Source organism: Aedes albopictus, chromosome 3 (assembly GCF_035046485.1).
Source record: "Aedes albopictus strain Foshan chromosome 3, AalbF5, whole genome shotgun sequence".
NCBI lineage: Eukaryota > Metazoa > Arthropoda > Insecta > Diptera > Culicidae > Aedes > Aedes albopictus.
Window position 1 is genome coordinate 83,952,590 of NC_085138.1, and position 17,248 is coordinate 83,969,837.

At 38.9% G+C, this 17,248-nt stretch overlaps 2 protein-coding genes across 4 annotated transcripts in view; both read left to right on the top strand.

Annotated features, from left to right (window-relative positions):
* The window catches only part of LOC134291547 (uncharacterized), a gene marked incomplete at its 5' end in the record, with an annotated part of 384,123 nt that overhangs the window by 222,852 nt on the left and 144,023 nt on the right, over positions 1-17,248 (top strand).
* The window catches only part of LOC134291550 (uncharacterized), a 238,903-nt gene that overhangs the window by 127,661 nt on the left and 93,994 nt on the right, over positions 1-17,248 (top strand). The window contains exon 1 of one of the 3 annotated variants that reach the window (XM_062859470.1): positions 9,337-10,776. The exons of 1 other annotated variant lie outside the window; for it this stretch is intronic. The gene's annotated coding sequence lies outside the window, so the exon portion shown is untranslated. Of the gene's footprint in view, positions 1-9,336; positions 10,777-17,248 lie in introns of those variants that run through there. One more of the 3 variants, XM_062859469.1, reaches the window with a different exon arrangement.

Consider the following 17,248-nt stretch of genomic DNA (forward strand, 5'->3'; position numbering starts at 1 on the left):
AGTGAATGAATGTTCTCAAACTGAATTTCCGTCCCACATTTCTCTGGTGGCTGTGCGGTGGGTGACGACTGCTGATAGCGATGCCGGGTTTTCTCCTAAGGGAACTGGGAGTGATATGAGTTAATATATTTTATCTAAAATATTATTTAAGAAAAATCTAATTCGTTCCCTCTGAAATTTAAATTCTGTAAGTGATTCTTGGTAATTTGGATGAATTTCTGTTAAAGACGCTGTTATTTGGGGCAAAAGTCCACAAAAAACTTGATGAAAATATAATAATAATAATAGAAAACCTGTGATAGAATTGTTCAAGTAATTTAAGGGATTCTTTAAGTAATCCCTTTCTTAGAAAAAACTTCCTATTAAAAGAAATATTTTAAATCTAGAATTACATATTTTTTGTCGAAATTTCTTTTGGTGCATCTAGTGGAGTTTATAAATAATTCTCAGTAAAAAAAACTTAAACATATTGTGTGATTTTGTTCATTGATTTTGGAATATCAAATTATACGTAAAACATCCTGAAAAATGTTTTGCTACACATAAAAACGTAAATGGCGATTTTTTCTGGCGTATTTCTCACATGTAAATCACTGTCCGATATTTTTTCACATTTCGGTTGTCTTGTTACGCCCAGGTCTGTGATCGTACTTCATATTCGCAATATAGCATCAATAATGCATCACAGTGTAATTCATGTGACCATAGTCTGCGTTAAAACCAGAAACGTATTGAAGAAGCAATTGCACTTTCTTCCAATTTCATAGTGCGGTAGGGTAATTCGTCAATTGTAAGAAAAGTACCATTTATGTTATTGGAAATACCATCATTTCGGGTGAAATTGATCAGTGGGCTGAAATTGATCGACGTGAGAGGCATTTTTATTTGTCAAAAATAACGCTCTAAACTTGAAACAATACGTGGGAAATGGCCATCATCTGGCTCAAGGGTTATTGAATGATGAATAGAAGAAATACTGGGACAAAGCTTCACGGGAAATTTTATGAAGATCCACGAAGGATTATTTGTGATTAATCTTCTGGCATTCCGTACGAAGGTTTTCTCTGGGATTTCGCAGAAAATCCTCTTGAAATTCTTCCAGGTGTTCCACCGGAACATCCACCAGGAGTTCGCCGGGGATTCTCATAAAATGTCTCTGAGATTTTCATTGGAATTTCTTCAAAAAAAAAAACCCTCCATGAAGAAACTAATGTTTTTTCCAGGATTTAATAACATGGGATCTTCTGGGAGTTCCTTCATGGTTTTCTCCAGAAGTGTTTTCTAAGATTCTATCAGGAGTTTTTTTGAACCATCCTCCAATAATTTCAACCGGGATTACTTTAGTTTTGTTCCGGGGTTCACTCATATATTTATTCGGAGATTCCCGCAGGAATTCCTTGTGGGATCACTCCAAGAGTTCCTTCTAGGATTTCTACAGGAGTTTTTTTTTTCTAAAATAGAACTATTTGGGATCCCTCTAGGTTTTCTCTGGGTGTTTCCTATATGAATCCTCAAAGAACTCCTTTTGAGATTTCTCCAGGAATTGTTTATCAGATTTATCTGGGAAATCCTTCCTTCAGCAACTTCTTCCGGGATTCCTCCGGAAGCTCTTTCTAAGTCTCCTCTAGGAGTAACTTTATGGGTTCCTCTTATAGTTTCTTCTGCTTTTCCTCCAGGATTTTCTTTTAATATTACACCAGGAGTGGCATCAGGGAGATTTATCCAATAATTCCTCCAAAGATTCCTTCAGAAATTCCTCCGGAGATTCCTCCAGGTATTCCCCCAGGAATTCCTCCGGAGACTTCTCCAGAAATTCCTCCTGAGATTTCTCCAATGATTCCTCCAGGAATTCTTCCAGAAATTCATGCAGAATTTTTTTTCGGAAATTCCTCAGGGAAAACCTTCTGAAGATTCCTTCAGAAATGCCTCCAAAAATTCCTCTAGGAATTCCTCCGGATATTCTTCCAGGAATTCCTCCGAAGATTTCTTCGGAGTTCCTACAGAAATTCGTCCTAGAATTCCTCCGGAGATTCCTCCAGGAATCCCTCCGGAGAACCCTCCAGGATTTCCTCCGAAAATTCCTCCAAAAAATCCTCCTGGAATTCCTCTGAGGGTGCAACTCCTGGAGGAATCTCCGGTGAAATTCCTGGAAGAATCTCCGGAAAAATTTCTGGAGGAATCTCCGTAGGAATTCCTAAAGAAATCTTCGAAGGAATGCCTGGAGGAATCTCCAGGAATCTTTGGAGGAATTCTTGGAGGAATCTCCGCAGGAACTCCAAGCGAAATCTCCGTAGAAATTATTGGAGAAATCTCAGAAGGAATTTCTGGAGATTTGCTCCAGGAGATCCTCTGGTGATTGCTACAGAAATTCCTTCGGGGATTCTTCCGGGAAATTCCTCCAGAAATCCCGCCGGGGAAATCCTCAGATTTCTGTCGATAGAGCAAGACAGATCAAGAGCAATGCTGCAGATTTTCACATAATTCTCTTCTTCCAGGAAACAAACATATTCACCGGACTGAAGTTGTTTTAAATATAACCACAAGAAATCCGCGCTTATTTTGTTTTGCCGCAGCGGCATATTTGCGGATTTTTTTTTTAAGTACATACCGCAGTGCTTCCGCATTCCGTTGCCGGCCCTATAGTCGTAGCCGGCCCCATTTTGCGGGCTGATTTTATGAATGAAAATTAGACAGGAGGTAGCGTCCTAACCCGTGAAAATCAATATCATTATCAACATTGTTGTCGGTTCGTTAAATGGCTCATTGCCTTTTCCGCTTCAACGGAAAAAAGGCCTGTAGTACACAGGGTCAAATATTTGACAAGGGAAGAACTCAAGAAACAACATCAGTTCGACACTAATGAAAATTCGATCGAGTCAAACAAGATGTTTAAGCATTGGTTTCTTTTCGGACAAATATTTGACCCTGTGTACTAACAGCTTAAGGCCCCTGTGTACGAACAGCTTAATGCACATTGATGTCTTTGGTGCGAAAGAAAAAACAAAAAAGAAAGAGAAATGTCACTTTTACTCACGGAATAATACATCGACATATTATTCCGTACGGAAAATTAACAACATCACTGACAGCATCGCATGACAGTGCCATCTGTTGGCAAATCTTTCTGGCTGCGAATTACTTATCAACTGCGAACGCTTAAGTAATTTTGATTGCAAAAGTTTTACGTGACCATTACTTGTCCTATCTTTTTACACAGTACTTACCAGGTGGAAACTAGCCATAATGTTGGACGATTCTCGCCAATTGTTGAACGGTTCAAGCTTTTCTCGTAATTGATGACGTATAACCCGACATAGACTTATCATTGGCCTGTTCATATTCTCGCCACCAAACCCAACATAGACTCAACAGTTATCCGATGTGGGTCCAACAGTGGTCCAACATTTGATAAAATTTGACCTGACTTCGACCCGACATACGATAATTTTTCACTCTGGCGAATTTTTTCCGAGTTTTTCGTGTTTTGTGCCCAGTTACCCAAGTAACCACGGTGCTGAAGCCTTATGCATGCAGATATACGGTGTAATTAGAGCAATCATTACCGTGATTTCGGGTGAAATTGATCACTTTTCGCAGTTTTTTGCGTCTAATTTTTGAATGTTTGTCGATATGGTTAAATTTAATGCTTTAAAACAAGTACGACCATGGTTTTCATCAGTCAACGAGGTTGAAACTTTTACAGCGAATCATTCCATTATAATAAACAACATTTTAAATAAAAAATCTAAAATTTTACTTTCGGGGTGAAATTGATCAGTCAGTGAAATGGCTTTGTAATTGCTGAAAATAAATTTTCCATCTGAATTAACCACCCTAGAATGTGAAAAGCTATGCAAAACTGTTACAAGTTTACTAAATATTTCAATTATTTCAGTTTAAAGTTTAATAAATCGAAAGAAAACGCCTAAAAGTATGCAATTTTCTCAATAATCATGTGTATCAATATTGCACTTCCGAAAAAGTGCAATTTTATGCATAAATTACAATATTTATAGAACTTTTGATGACGAAATCGGGCTTAGCGAATACTTGGCAGCTAGAAACATTTATTCGAATATTCATTACATGTGCGATACAACTACGGTAACACAAGTTAGGAGTGTCTATGAAGATCGCCTAACACGCAGTTTCAGAAAATATTGAATTTAATACCGAAATATGTAACTAATTGGCTGTAGAACATGTAAACTCATCATTCAATAACCCTTGAGCAAGGTGATGGCCATTTTCCACAAATTGTTTTAAGTTTAAAGCGTTATTTTTAACAAATAAAAATGGACCTCTCTTCGATCAATTTCACCCCACTGATCAATTTCACCCGAAATCACGGTACTTTACATGCAAACTTAAAGTTGATTTAAAGTGGAAATGGGCAATTATGCGACTGCTTCAAGATTATACCAGTATAATCCTAATTTGATTCTATAATTGCCCACTTCCACTTTAAATCAACTTTAAGTTTGCATGTAAAGTAATGATTGCACTAAATGCACCGTATATCTGCATGCAATAAGGCTTCAGCACTATGGTTACTTGGGTAGTAATTTGAGTGACAATTCATTCAAATGAGGGAGCGTCCATAAATTACGTCACGATAAAATTGTCCATTTTAAAGCCCCCTCCCCTTATGTCATACTTTTCGTAAAAGACCTCTGAAATTTTTGTATGGGTCACCACACTTTGCTAATTCCCCCTCCCCTCCTCCTCAAAGCGTGACGTAATTTATGGACGTTCCCAAGGAATCGCTTCCCATTTGAAGAGAGCTCTAGTGGACTGAAATCGTTTTAAACATAACCCAATGCAAAGAATAGCTGAAAAATTTTGACTAGAAGCGAAAACGACTGAAGAAAAGAACGCCTTTGAAAGTCCCTGAAACACTCCTAGAAACTCATAGGACCCACTCAACCCCCTTAGAACACCCCTGGAACGACCCTGAAATCCTTTGAAAACCCGTGGATCGCTCCTGAAAAAGATAAAGTGAAAAAAAATCTAGCAGTTATGCTAACATCGTAGGTTATGCTTGTGTTCAACAATTGGATCGAAGATGCATAATGATAGTGTGATAAAAAAAAATATTTTTTTCAAATAAAAATACAATGAAAATGTGATTTTTAGCAATGTTAAACTGTTAAGGACATCCTTCCAGTTCTTGTAACTATGGTGTAACTTTGATATTTATGGTCGATTTGCCAGCAAAGCTTATTTCGTAACAGCAATTTCTTAAAATTAATCTAGAGTTGTGCAGTTTTAGTGTCATCAGCGGTACAAAAATTTCAATCGATATTATTTACGTAAAATATGTATAATTTTGTAACTTTATTGGACCAACAGCATGCGTTTACGTTGATAAAAAATTACTTAGGTTAAATTTACAAAAAAACATTTTTTTTAAACTGTTCAACATTTGGGTAGTGTTCAACAATTGACGAATTACCCTATTTCTGTATTTATTCAATATTTTCCGAAACTGCGGATTGAGACGAACTTCAAAGACACTTTCAATTTTTTGTTACCGTTGTAATATCACACATGTACTGTCGTTATACGTATAATTGTCCCATGTTATATGGGATTCCCATATAACATGGAACAACTGGGCGTATAACGGCAGTGTAATGAATATTCGAATGAAATTTCCTAACTGCCAAATATTTACTAAACTCGGTTTCATCATCAAAAATTCTACAAATATTCAATTTTATGCATAAAAATACTTTTTGGAAGTATTCACATATTTAGCATGGAAATTGCTTACTTTTAGGCGTTTTCTTTGGATTTATTAAACTTTAAACTATAATAATTGAAAACTTAGTAAACTTGTAAATTCAGATGGAGAAAATATTTTCAGCACTTACAAAAACATTTCACTGACTGATCACCCCGAAAGTTGAATTTCTGATTTTTTTTATTTTAAATGATATTTATTAATATAAAATGATTTGCAGTAAAACGTTCAATCTCGTTGACTGATGAAAACCATGGTTGTACTTGTTTTAAAGCATTGAATTTAACCAAATATTTAAAAATTTGGCGCCTAAAACTGCGAAAAGTGATCAATTTCATCCGAAATCATGGTACTCCCAAATATTAGATCGCCTATATGATTTTTGATAAACATAAGAATATAAATATAAGGAAACCACCTACGATTTTTTTAAGCCCTCATATCTATAGAAAAATTTACCTTTGTGAGTTTTCCATTTTTTTGTGAACTCACACGTGCAGAAAAACTCAACAGAAATCTTTTGGTGATTCCTTTAGAAATTGTTAGAGAGATTCCTAAAACAATTATCGAAAGATTTATTTAGAAAACCATTCATGGATATCTTCAGAAATTCTTCCATGGGCTCCTGTTAAAAATCTTCCTGCATTTCTGCAGGAATTTCTTCGTTGATTCCTTCAAAAAATCTTCCAGGGAATTCATGAGAATTTCTGACCGGAATGCCTTTTAAATTTATCAGGAATTCTTCTACGGATTCCTTTAAAAATGTATAGTTTCTATTGGCATTTTCTCCAATCAGATGGCCGGCTCCAGAACCACGTTCACCTGCGTTTGGGACATTTGTGCCATCAAAATTTCCTTAACATAGCATAGTATGAATACTTGCACAAATGTTGGATGGAGTTATGAAGTTGAATATATCCATTGACATTTCTTCAGAAATTCTTTCAAATATTTGTTTCATAAATTCTGTCACTGGTTTCTTCAGAAAATCTTCCAAAGATTCTTTCAGAAATTTGTTCAGGCTTTTCTTCAAGAAATGCACTAGAGATTTGTTCAGGAATTGCTCTAGAGATTTTATTAAATACTCCCACAGGAATGTGTCCAGGATTTTTTTCTGGATTCATCCTGAAAATCCAACATGAAGTCCTCCAGATATATTCTTGCATTATTACTTTCAGTGATTCAGGTAGGATTTCCTCCAGAGATTTATGTAAGAGCTCATACAGAGATTTCTTCTGGATTTCTCTAGATATTCCTTCATGTAATTCCCCAGAGATTTATCGAGCATTTCCTCTAAGGATAACTCTATGAATTTCTCCTTGGACTCTTCAAGGAATGTATTCAGATATATTTCCAAGATTTTTTTACTGGAATTCCTTTAGAAATATTTCATGAAATATTTCTAGGGATCTTTACACAAGCCTAGATAAGCGTTTCTTCAAGTATACCTACAGGAATTCTTTCAGAAATACGTTCACAGATTGCTCCAGGAATACTTTCAGGAAACCATCAAAGAATTTTGTTCTAGAATTTCATTAGGGATTTTTCTAACAAATATCTCCAGAGACTTCTTAGGATTTTTAGAGTTTGCTTCAGGAATCTTCTTCTTGGCGTAACGTCCCCACTGGGACAGAGCCTGCTTCTCAGCTTAATATGTTCGATGAGCACTTGCACAGTTTCTAACTGAGAGCTTCCTCTGTCAATGACCATTTTACATGTGTATATCGTGTTGCAGGCACGAAGGTACTCGAGGAAGTCAAGGAAACTTCCTTCACGAATTCTTTTATCGACCGGGAATCGCACCCTGCACCCCTAGCATGGTCATGCTGTCACCCACACCTTCACAGCAGTGGTTATATGGGCCAGGAATATAAGCAAGGGATTATCTTGAAACAAATATATGGAGTTTTTCAGTAATTCCTCTAACTAAAATATTCTCTGAAAATCCTACAGTGCTACTTTCGAAAATTCTTACAAATGTTCCTCCTAGAATTCCTTGAGAAATTCCAACGAGGCTTGTATTTTGAAATTGCTCATGCGGTTTTGTCAGAAATGTCTCCTGGGACTCCTTTAGAGATTCCTGTTGGATTCCTTCAGATATTCCTCCAAAGATTTTTTTAGAAGTTCTTCCACAAGCTGCACAAAAAATTCTAGAAGAAAAAACCCCTGAAGGAGTTTTTAAAGCAAGCACATAATAAATTTTTGAGAGTTTTCTGTACAAAAATCCTGAAGTTATTTGTGATGTTTCTGGAGGATTTTATTGATGAATTTCTTGGAGAATACCTGAAAAAACTTCCTTAAGATACTTCTTTAAAAAAACATCGTGAGAGATACATCTGTAGGAACTTTGAAAATAATTCCTAGGAAAAATTGCTTGAGAAATTTTTGGTAGAATTCCTGGAGAAATCCGTTGAAGAATTTCTGAGGTACTGGGAGAATCCATCAATAAATTACCGAGGGTTGCCTGGAGGCTATTTCAAATGAATCGACATACCTCTGGAAGAATTCTTATAAGAATAAGAATTTCTTGCAGGTAATCAGACGAATTTCTTGAAAAATGTTATGGAATAGATTCTGTCGTAATGTCTGCAGGAGTTGCTGAGAGGTTCTTCGGAGAAACTCCTTAAGCAATACCGGTCAAATTTCTGAAAGAATCTTCGAAGAAAGGTTTGAATAAATCCTAAGCAATCCCGAGTGGAATACCCGGAGGAACTTCTGGAGAAACCCCTGGAGGAACTTTCACAAGAATCTCTAAACAGATGGAGTAATACATAAACCGCAACCAGGAGAAATTCCAACAATAATTTCTGAAAGAGTTCATAGAAAAAATATTAATTTCTCATGAAAAACCCTATAGATTAATTTATAAAACAATCTCCGAATCTCTGTGAAAAATGTTGCACCTTTTGAAGGAATCTATGAAGAAATTCCTGGAAAAGAAAAACAAATTCTTAAGAAGTTTTAAGAAGAATTCCTGAAGAAATCCCAAAGAAAAACTCCTGGAAAAAAATCCGATAGTATTTTTGGATGAATTCCTTCTGGAAATTCTAAAGAAGTACCTGAGAGTGAGAAGAAAAACATCCTAAAATAGTTCTCGGAAAAACCTTCAGAAGAATTGTTGCTGAGTGGTTTCCGATAAGGAATTCTTACAAGAATGTCTCTTCCGCGATAATTACAGAAAAAAAAAATATGGAAGGGTTTCTTTAATTCTTATTATTTTCGTCATTTCTAAAGGGGCGTACCAAAAAAGGGGGTACTTAAATTAGATATACCTTGAGTAACCAGCTCAGATTTTACCATGGAAGCACTGCTGCTATCAAAAAACAGTGTCGAAGGCTTTTGCCTTGTAGTTTTATCTAAAAGTTTTACGAATAAAGTAAGAGTTGCACATGTATACCGATGTCGAAAGTGAGCTATGAAGGCGATTCTCCACAAGGTGAATGTAAATTACACTCCCCTCGTGGAGAGTCGCCTTCATAGCTCTGTCACGACTTTGGTATGCGTGTGCGACCCTTACTTTATTCGGCAAGCTTTTAGATAAAAACTTTTTTTTTTTTTGATAGCGTACATCGGAGCTGGGAAAATAGCAAGTAAGTGTTCCCATCCCCGGTTTCAGGAGCGTTCCAGGGGTTCTCATCGAGTTTCAGCAGCGTTCCAGGGGGTTTCAAGTGACGTTCTAGGGGTTTTAGGGACATTCACGGGGATTTCAGCGACGTGGCTTCAGGGGCGTTTCGGGGAATTTTAGAAACGTTGCAGGGGTTTTCATGGGTGCTTCAGGTTGTTTTAGTGGCGTTACAGGGGCTTAAGGGATATTCTTGTTGATTTTAGGAGCGCTCCAGGTGTTTCAAGGGCTTTCAGGTGATTACAGTGGCGTTTCAGAGGTTTCAATGATGTTCCAGGGGTGCTCTCCAAGATGTCTGGAGTGTTTCAGTAGTTTGAAAGGGGTTCCAGGGGTGTTCCGGGGGTTTAAAGGGTGTTCCAGGAAATCTCAGTGTGTTTCAGAAGGGTCAAGGTCGTTTCAAAGGTTTTCAAGTACTTTCAGAGGATTTCCAGGGGATCTTAGGGCATCTCTCAATCCAATGGAAATCTTTAGGTAACCCTCCTGTAATTCCCTGAAAAATCTTGATACACCTAGGAAACATACCTGGAACTCCCCTAAGAAGCACCATGGATCATCTAAAACACAAAGCTTATACCCTACCAGTCGGCAAATCACGTACAATGCAGCCATTACCAAAACACTCCAACAACCGCATAAACTTGCTTAGGCATAGTTGAATTATTCCTTCCTTCTTCCCCACATAGACTCGCATTCTGACGTGGCAAGCGTCATTCTCACCTACAAATGGAAAGTGATACACTGAAGACGTCTGTTATCTCACACTTCCTCACTAAAGCTGATATCGCTTTGATTCCTACACTGAAAGACAGCTTGCAGCACTGATAAGCATAAAAATGTTTTCAAATTTACCATGGTAAAACGTGATCATCGACCAACAAATGCTTCTTGTGCGCGTTTTGTTTCCTCCTACATCAACCGGTTCGATAGCTGAGTGGTAGTGTGCGAGCCTGGTGATCTCAAGGTTCTTGGTTCGAATCCGGTTGCCAACAGCAACTTTTTTTAATTGTAAATCGGGTCCATGGTAAAATTCGAAACATTAATCTGTTGAATTGAAACGAAACTCAGTATGCACAAATTTAGTGGCGTTGTGTATTTGAGTTGACCCTCATAATAGTAATTTCAACCGCAAGCCGTCTTTCAGTGTAGTATTGTATATGTACAGTTGATCTGGCGATAGTAGAGTAGCAACTTTGGTCGGTCAATCAAACTCAACGCTCAACCTCAGCCACAGCTACCCTGTCCAGTGCTATGTTGCACAAGACTCAGAACTGCAGTTCTCTGGAGTAAACTAGTTTAATTCATAATTCATCCCCTTATCGACCAAATTAAATATTACACCACAACCTAATCTAACCCTTTTTTCTGTTCATTCACAGGTACAGTGGCAAAATATTTACATAGGCTGTAAGTAAGTACTCTAGTTCAAACCAGCTTGTCTTGTTGTTCTCCGCACGGGTAAATGATCCTCCGTGGACTTATTTTTATCGCAACTGGGCAATGTACATATTTTTCAGACAAGGAAGGGCACGTGTCTACCGCGTTCTACCTGAAGCATTGTTCCTTTTTCATATGCATCTGAACATGTGCAATGAAAACAAACACTAATGATGCTACTACTAGCGCTGTTTTCAGAAATTGATTCATTCACCAGTGGGGTGGTAGTACCCATCGACGCATCTTCCCATTCTCTCAAGCTCAACTACTAAACGGTGGCGGATACGTACCTACAAGAACGCGTTCGAACGATGGGAGTTTTTCGTCGAAACGATGGGAACAACAACACCAGCTAGCACGGGAAAAGATAGCTAAAGCGAAGCTTACCGTGCCGCGCCATGTGACTTCGTTCATGTTGAATCTACATAGCTAGATATGTAGGTATGTTTATATTAACTGTATAGTAGACATGAACGACCGTGACTGGCGCGTGAAAGTGGCGTACACACTCTCGTCTCGTGTTCTGCTTGCTAATGGTGCTTCGGTACCGTTTAGTATACGCTCAAGGACGTCCGTCTGCCGAAGGGGCACGTTTTTTGTTTGATAGAATGCTAACAAGCAAAAGGAGTTTGGTGAGAACATTTCTCGATGATTTTTTAAAAACTTTTGTAAAATAAAGAGAGTCTTACCTTTTCTCTTTATTTTAACAAAGTTTTGACAAACCGTCTCTATATTAAACATACTGAATGAAATGATTTTTTTAAGTTATACACAGGTGGAAAAGTAAAATGCTATGCAAGATTTACAGTGCCTCCCAGTAGCTTGAGCATTTGTTTGATTGATTGCCAATAGATATTTGTTATGGGTCAACAGGCATTTTCAGTGTATAAATGATGTCGATTGTCTATTTTCTAGGTGACAATGACGTCAGACTGCTAGACAATGAGGGGCAGTTGAAGGAATTGATGATGCATTCACTCGCCCATTGCAGACAGTTGAACCCACTGCATCTGTGCAAGTTCTTCAGGAGTTTTCGGGAGAAGAGTTAATGCGATACATTGTTACCGAACGGTAACCAAACACTAATTAAATTTTGATGTGGGCAGTAGGGACTTAGAAAAAAGGAAATTAACGATCAAGTCAAAGTGCTATATCGACACGACAACAGTGAAGGCTCAACGCATTCGTGGGTGGTTCAGGTGAAATGTCAACCAAAGGGCGGAAATGAAAAAACGCGAAGGACTGAAGAGTGAATATGGTTCGGGATGGATCGGGTTCGATCGTGAAGGCAGTTGGTATCGGAGTGGCGAGACAGAAAGTTGTGTCTTCGGAAAAATCACAAAGTGTGCCCGTGAACATTGAGAGCTACCGCCCGGTCCTCTGGGAGTAATCCAGGTTGGATTTGGAGACCAAAACGCCTACCAACATTCTAAACACTTCCACCACTCCCCCCCCCCCCCCCTCATTATTGGGGGCGGGTGGTTCGCTGCAAAGCTGTTTATCTGGGCACGGATCACGCCCCGCGCTTCGTGCCAAAAGCCTTTACCACACTTGTTTTCCGGCCACGTGAAACAATTGGCCACTTCTGCCGGAGCTCCATCGCATTCGAGGCTTCCATCAAATAGGCCGTCTGGAAGAATCTGTGCCTCGTGTTGTACAGAAGTCAGACCTACAGCGCAAGACCCTGTATTCTGCCTCGAGTCCAGAGGAGTCCAGCGTTGTCTTCGCCGGACCGTCCAGTTCTACGTGGTGCCAGTGGTGGAAATCACTCGACGCCACGACGCCACCACCCATGATGCCTGTCACGTCGCATTGCTGAACCAGCCCCCCCCCCCTTGTTATAGAGTAGATAGGAATAAAATAGGTATGTACTAAGCGAATGTAACCACTTTTCAGGACCACCCACATCCGAAAACTTTCCCTCCGTTAAACGCCCTGGGACCTGGGAGCAAAAGAGGTCTTGTGTGCCCACCCCGTAAGTGGCCGCGGCTAAGACCAGCTGCTTGGGGCTTAGGCTGACTCCTTCAGGGTCAGCAGGTGCTCCCAGGGTCACAAGCAGTTTCAACATGTTCGCTTTAGTTGGTGGTTGCCCAGCGACAGAAACATAAGATATTGTGATTTCACAATAGGTACACCTATTTATTTGAATCTAAGGGTAATTATAAAATGCCAATACAGACTGTTGTAAATTCGACGAGTTAACCATTCTAACAAAAAGCCTGAACATTAACTTATTTAGTAAGATCATTCATCTCACACCTTGTTTACAACCTAAGAGTTCTACAGCGCATGAGATATACCTCATCCTCGATTCGATTTACGCCTCTTTGACAGTCGCAATTAATTTCACCGGTACTTCCTCGATGCAACGAAGAAAAAACATCCACGCGCTGCTTGTGTTGCAGTGTGTTCGAACCGAACTGAAACCCCTTCGCAATTTAATTGATGTCCTCTAGATGCCGATGACCTCGCTCAAATAAATCGAATGGTGGCGTTGAAAGGTATACGTACGTACCGTGTGCTAGGGGTTGACTGTGGCGCTAAGATTTCAACCCAGCATCATCCGGCCCATCATTGCAATCATCACTTCGTAATGAATGAATATAGGTATGCCCCCTCCCTCATGCGAGTGTTCGTTCAGTACACTGACCACGGTCAACGAACGGCTGATTTTGCATTTTTTGCGTCCTATGGGTGTCATGGATGAATGGTGTTTATAGGAAGATGATTCTTTTCGGATGGAAAGATGTTCCTGGTTCGCTTATGTGCATAACCTATGGAAGGTCATGTATATTCGTTCGATGTTTTCAACTTGGATGTCACATATAAGGATAACTCACTTTTGTAAATAAGGATCCACCTTCGCACATCAACACCTTTACAGACAAGAATAATATCGTCGCGCTATCTGTTAATGGTGTTCATGTGCATGCGTAGATCAAGGTAGGTTATTTACAGCATCAGAAACTTGTCCAATCACGAAAACTGAGTTATGACCTTATGATATGTTTGATACCGTAAAACGAGGTATCATTCATCATCGGGGTAACATTGATCGGATTGACCCACCTCATGAAAAGTTCAAACAAACAATTTTGATTAAATCTGTAATGATATTCCGTAATCTGTTATTATTTAGTTACTAAATGAAATGAAATTCATAGAAATTAAGTTTCATATACACATAAATAAATAGATTTTCCTTAACTGTGTATCGTAACGATTTGAGATACATTTTCAAACATTCATGCTTGGCATGAATACTAGATACAATGTGAAGTTCGAAATCGCTATATTAACTCAATATGATATCCCAGAGCTGGATTTCATGAATTAAACTTTTATGAAAGTGTTCTTTTTCATTTTATTGAGCGATTTATTAAAAGTAAAAGCCGATTACTTAAGCCATTGCCTACCCTTAGGCGTTATTCGCGATAATATTTTAATCCTAAAATAACTCAAAAAGTACATAGCTTGTAAGAATTTGGACAACATATTCGAAACCAGGGAGCCCGAATTTAGTAAGAAAGGGTATGTTCAACACAAACGAACACTGATTTCTTAGGTGATCAATGTTACCCCTAATCAATAAAATCAAAAATTAGATTTCAAAGCCTATTTTAACATGTTTTAAATTTTCACAATCTTTTTTCAAGTAACTCAACACATACTCAGAGGGCCGGTACTTGTTTTAAAAATATAAAACATGTAACTTTTGCTTTAACAAGAGAATTATTCAGAAAAGATCGAACATTTTGAACAATGTTACCGCGGATTACGGTACACATTAATGCTCTTTGAAAACTAACTTCAATTGCACACATGCCAAGGACGAATCTCATAATACTTGCCGAGTAAGATTGATAATGCATTTAAGTGGAAATCGTTTATTTGCAGCACCTGCCTCGGCACTGTATTGTCATCGGTGTAGTACAACTTGCACTGAAACCGTTGTGCCGGGGGAAATGTTCTGCTTTGACACAGATTTGCCTTCGGTGCATAAAATTCCATCTGGGAATTACCCCAGGAATGCTACACAGAGAAAATTTTCTACTCAGTGACTGAGTTGGTCTTACTCAGAAATCGAATAATCCTTTGTATTCTTACTCAGTTTCCGTTAAAAGTGGGACAACCCATTGGCAATGGGTTGTCCCACTTTTAGCTGAAACTGAGTAAGAATACAAAGGATTTTTCGATTCCTGAGTTAGACCAACTCAGCCACTGAGTAGAATTTTTTCTCTGTTTATCTGGCGATTCTTCTGTGAATCCCTCCAGATTCGTTTGTGGATTCCTTCTTGAGATTTCTCCAATTGCTTTCAAAATTTTTTTAGGTATTTCTAAAGATGTTTTGGCTGGGATTCCTGTGAGAAATTCTTCTGGGAAATGATCCAGGAACCTCTCGAGTGTCCCCTGTTGGAGCTTCTGGAGGATTTCCAGTAGAAAGGGCTCCCTGAATTAATTCCTGGAGGATTTCCAGAAAAAACTCCTGAAAGATTTCAAGCTGAAACTCCTGGAGGATTCTCTGGAGGTATACTAGGAGGATTCCCAGAAGGAACTCTTTGAGAATTTCCAGAAAAAAAACTCCTGGATGATTCCCGGAAGGAACCCTTGCAGGATTCCCAGAAGGAACTTCTGAATGATTCTCGAAAGGAACTCCTGGAGGATGTCCACACAGAACTCCTGGAGAATTTCCTGAAGGAGCTCCAGGGGTATTCGCAGATGGAACACCTGGAAGATTTCCAGAGGAATTCCCAGAAGAAATTCCTGAAGGATTCCCAGAAGGAACTCGTATTTGTATTTGTATTTGTATTTGTTTTTGTATTTGGACTAAAGACTGCAAGCCCGTTACCCTACTTAGATACTAGATAAACATTATTCTTTACACTGGTCGTTTCTTAAAAATAATCTTATTCTATCCCTAATCACTTCTGTAGTCATATTCTTCGAATTTACATCTTGTAGTCCGTTGAATTCATGCATGAATCATACAGTAGGCTCATGCTAATTGTAATTCCTTGACCTTAAAGGAGGATCGAATACCCTTCTTCGGCGAAGCGATACTGGACTGTTGTTGAAAGTGAGTCGGTCGTACAGGTAGGGACTTCTTATTCTTCCACTTAGAACACTGCAGAAGAACACAATGTCGGTGATCTTATGTCTGCAACTGATGGTATCCAGATCAACGAGACAGCAGAGATCTTCATATCGAGGCAGTTGTGCTGCGGTCCATCCGAGGTTTCGCAGTGCAAACTTCAAAAACTTCCTCTGCACTCCTTCCAGCCTTTGGATGTGTATATCATATTGTGGTCGCCACACCACGCTCGCGAAGTCGAGTTTAGTCCTAACGAGGTTGATATAAATTGTTAGAATCACATGCGGGTCGGTGAAATCCCGGCCAAAACGTCGAGTTACTGCGAAAAGCTGTAACGCCTCTTTAACAACTCTGGTGTCAAGAACTGATCCATTGTCATACCAAGATGCCGAACGTTTTCAACGCACTGCAATACCGTGCCGCGCAAGCTGTAGTCAAATGTTAGCAGTAGAAATGCAGTCTTCTGCTGTATGTTACAACTGAACATCTACTTGGATTGATACTCAGTCCACTTGCTCCAACAAATCTCTCAAAATTGTACAAGTCATACGGAAGCGATAGACAGTCTTTGGCAACTTTCACCGGCAGAAATATTTTTACGTCATCTGTATTGATTAGCACAATCGCTTTTGTCATGAATGAGGGTAACCGAAACATAACCAACATAACATAACCAAAACAAACAGCAGTGGGCCCAGGTGGCTACCCTGTGGAACCCCGGAGTGCACGGTAAACGAGCTGGAAGTGTTGTTGAGCACTTTGACGAATTGTATCCTTTCCTGCAGATATGACAGGATCCATTCTGACAACGTTCCACTAATACCGAAATCAGTCACTGCACGCTAAGGTGGCCCACATTTATATGAAAAACAAAAATTGCGAAAAATGCCAAGTCTTACCTCCTAAATCAGTTGTGTTGGACTCCCAGAAGCTACGTTCAAAATTTGAGCAAAATCGGTTGAGCCTAAGGGGGCGCTCAAAACGCTTGAAGTTTGTATGGGAAAACTTGGCCAAATGTATGCAGAAATTTTAAGTTTTTTGAATTTTGCCGCTAGGTGGCGCTGTAAGCGTTCAATAATCAAACCCTTTGGTATTATTGTAGGTGACTATATGCCAGACAACTTTGTCGAAGACCGCAAAGTGATCCGACGTCTGTGAACAAAGTTATACCCTAGGTAAAGTGAGGATAAACTTTATTATTGTTTTTCCAATACATGTAAAGGAATAATATCAATAATGAAATTTCAATACATCGCCTCACTTTGCCTAGGGTATAACTTTTTTCACAGTCGTCGAATCACTTCGCGGTCTTCGACAAAGTTGTTTGGCATATAGTCACCTACAATAATACCAA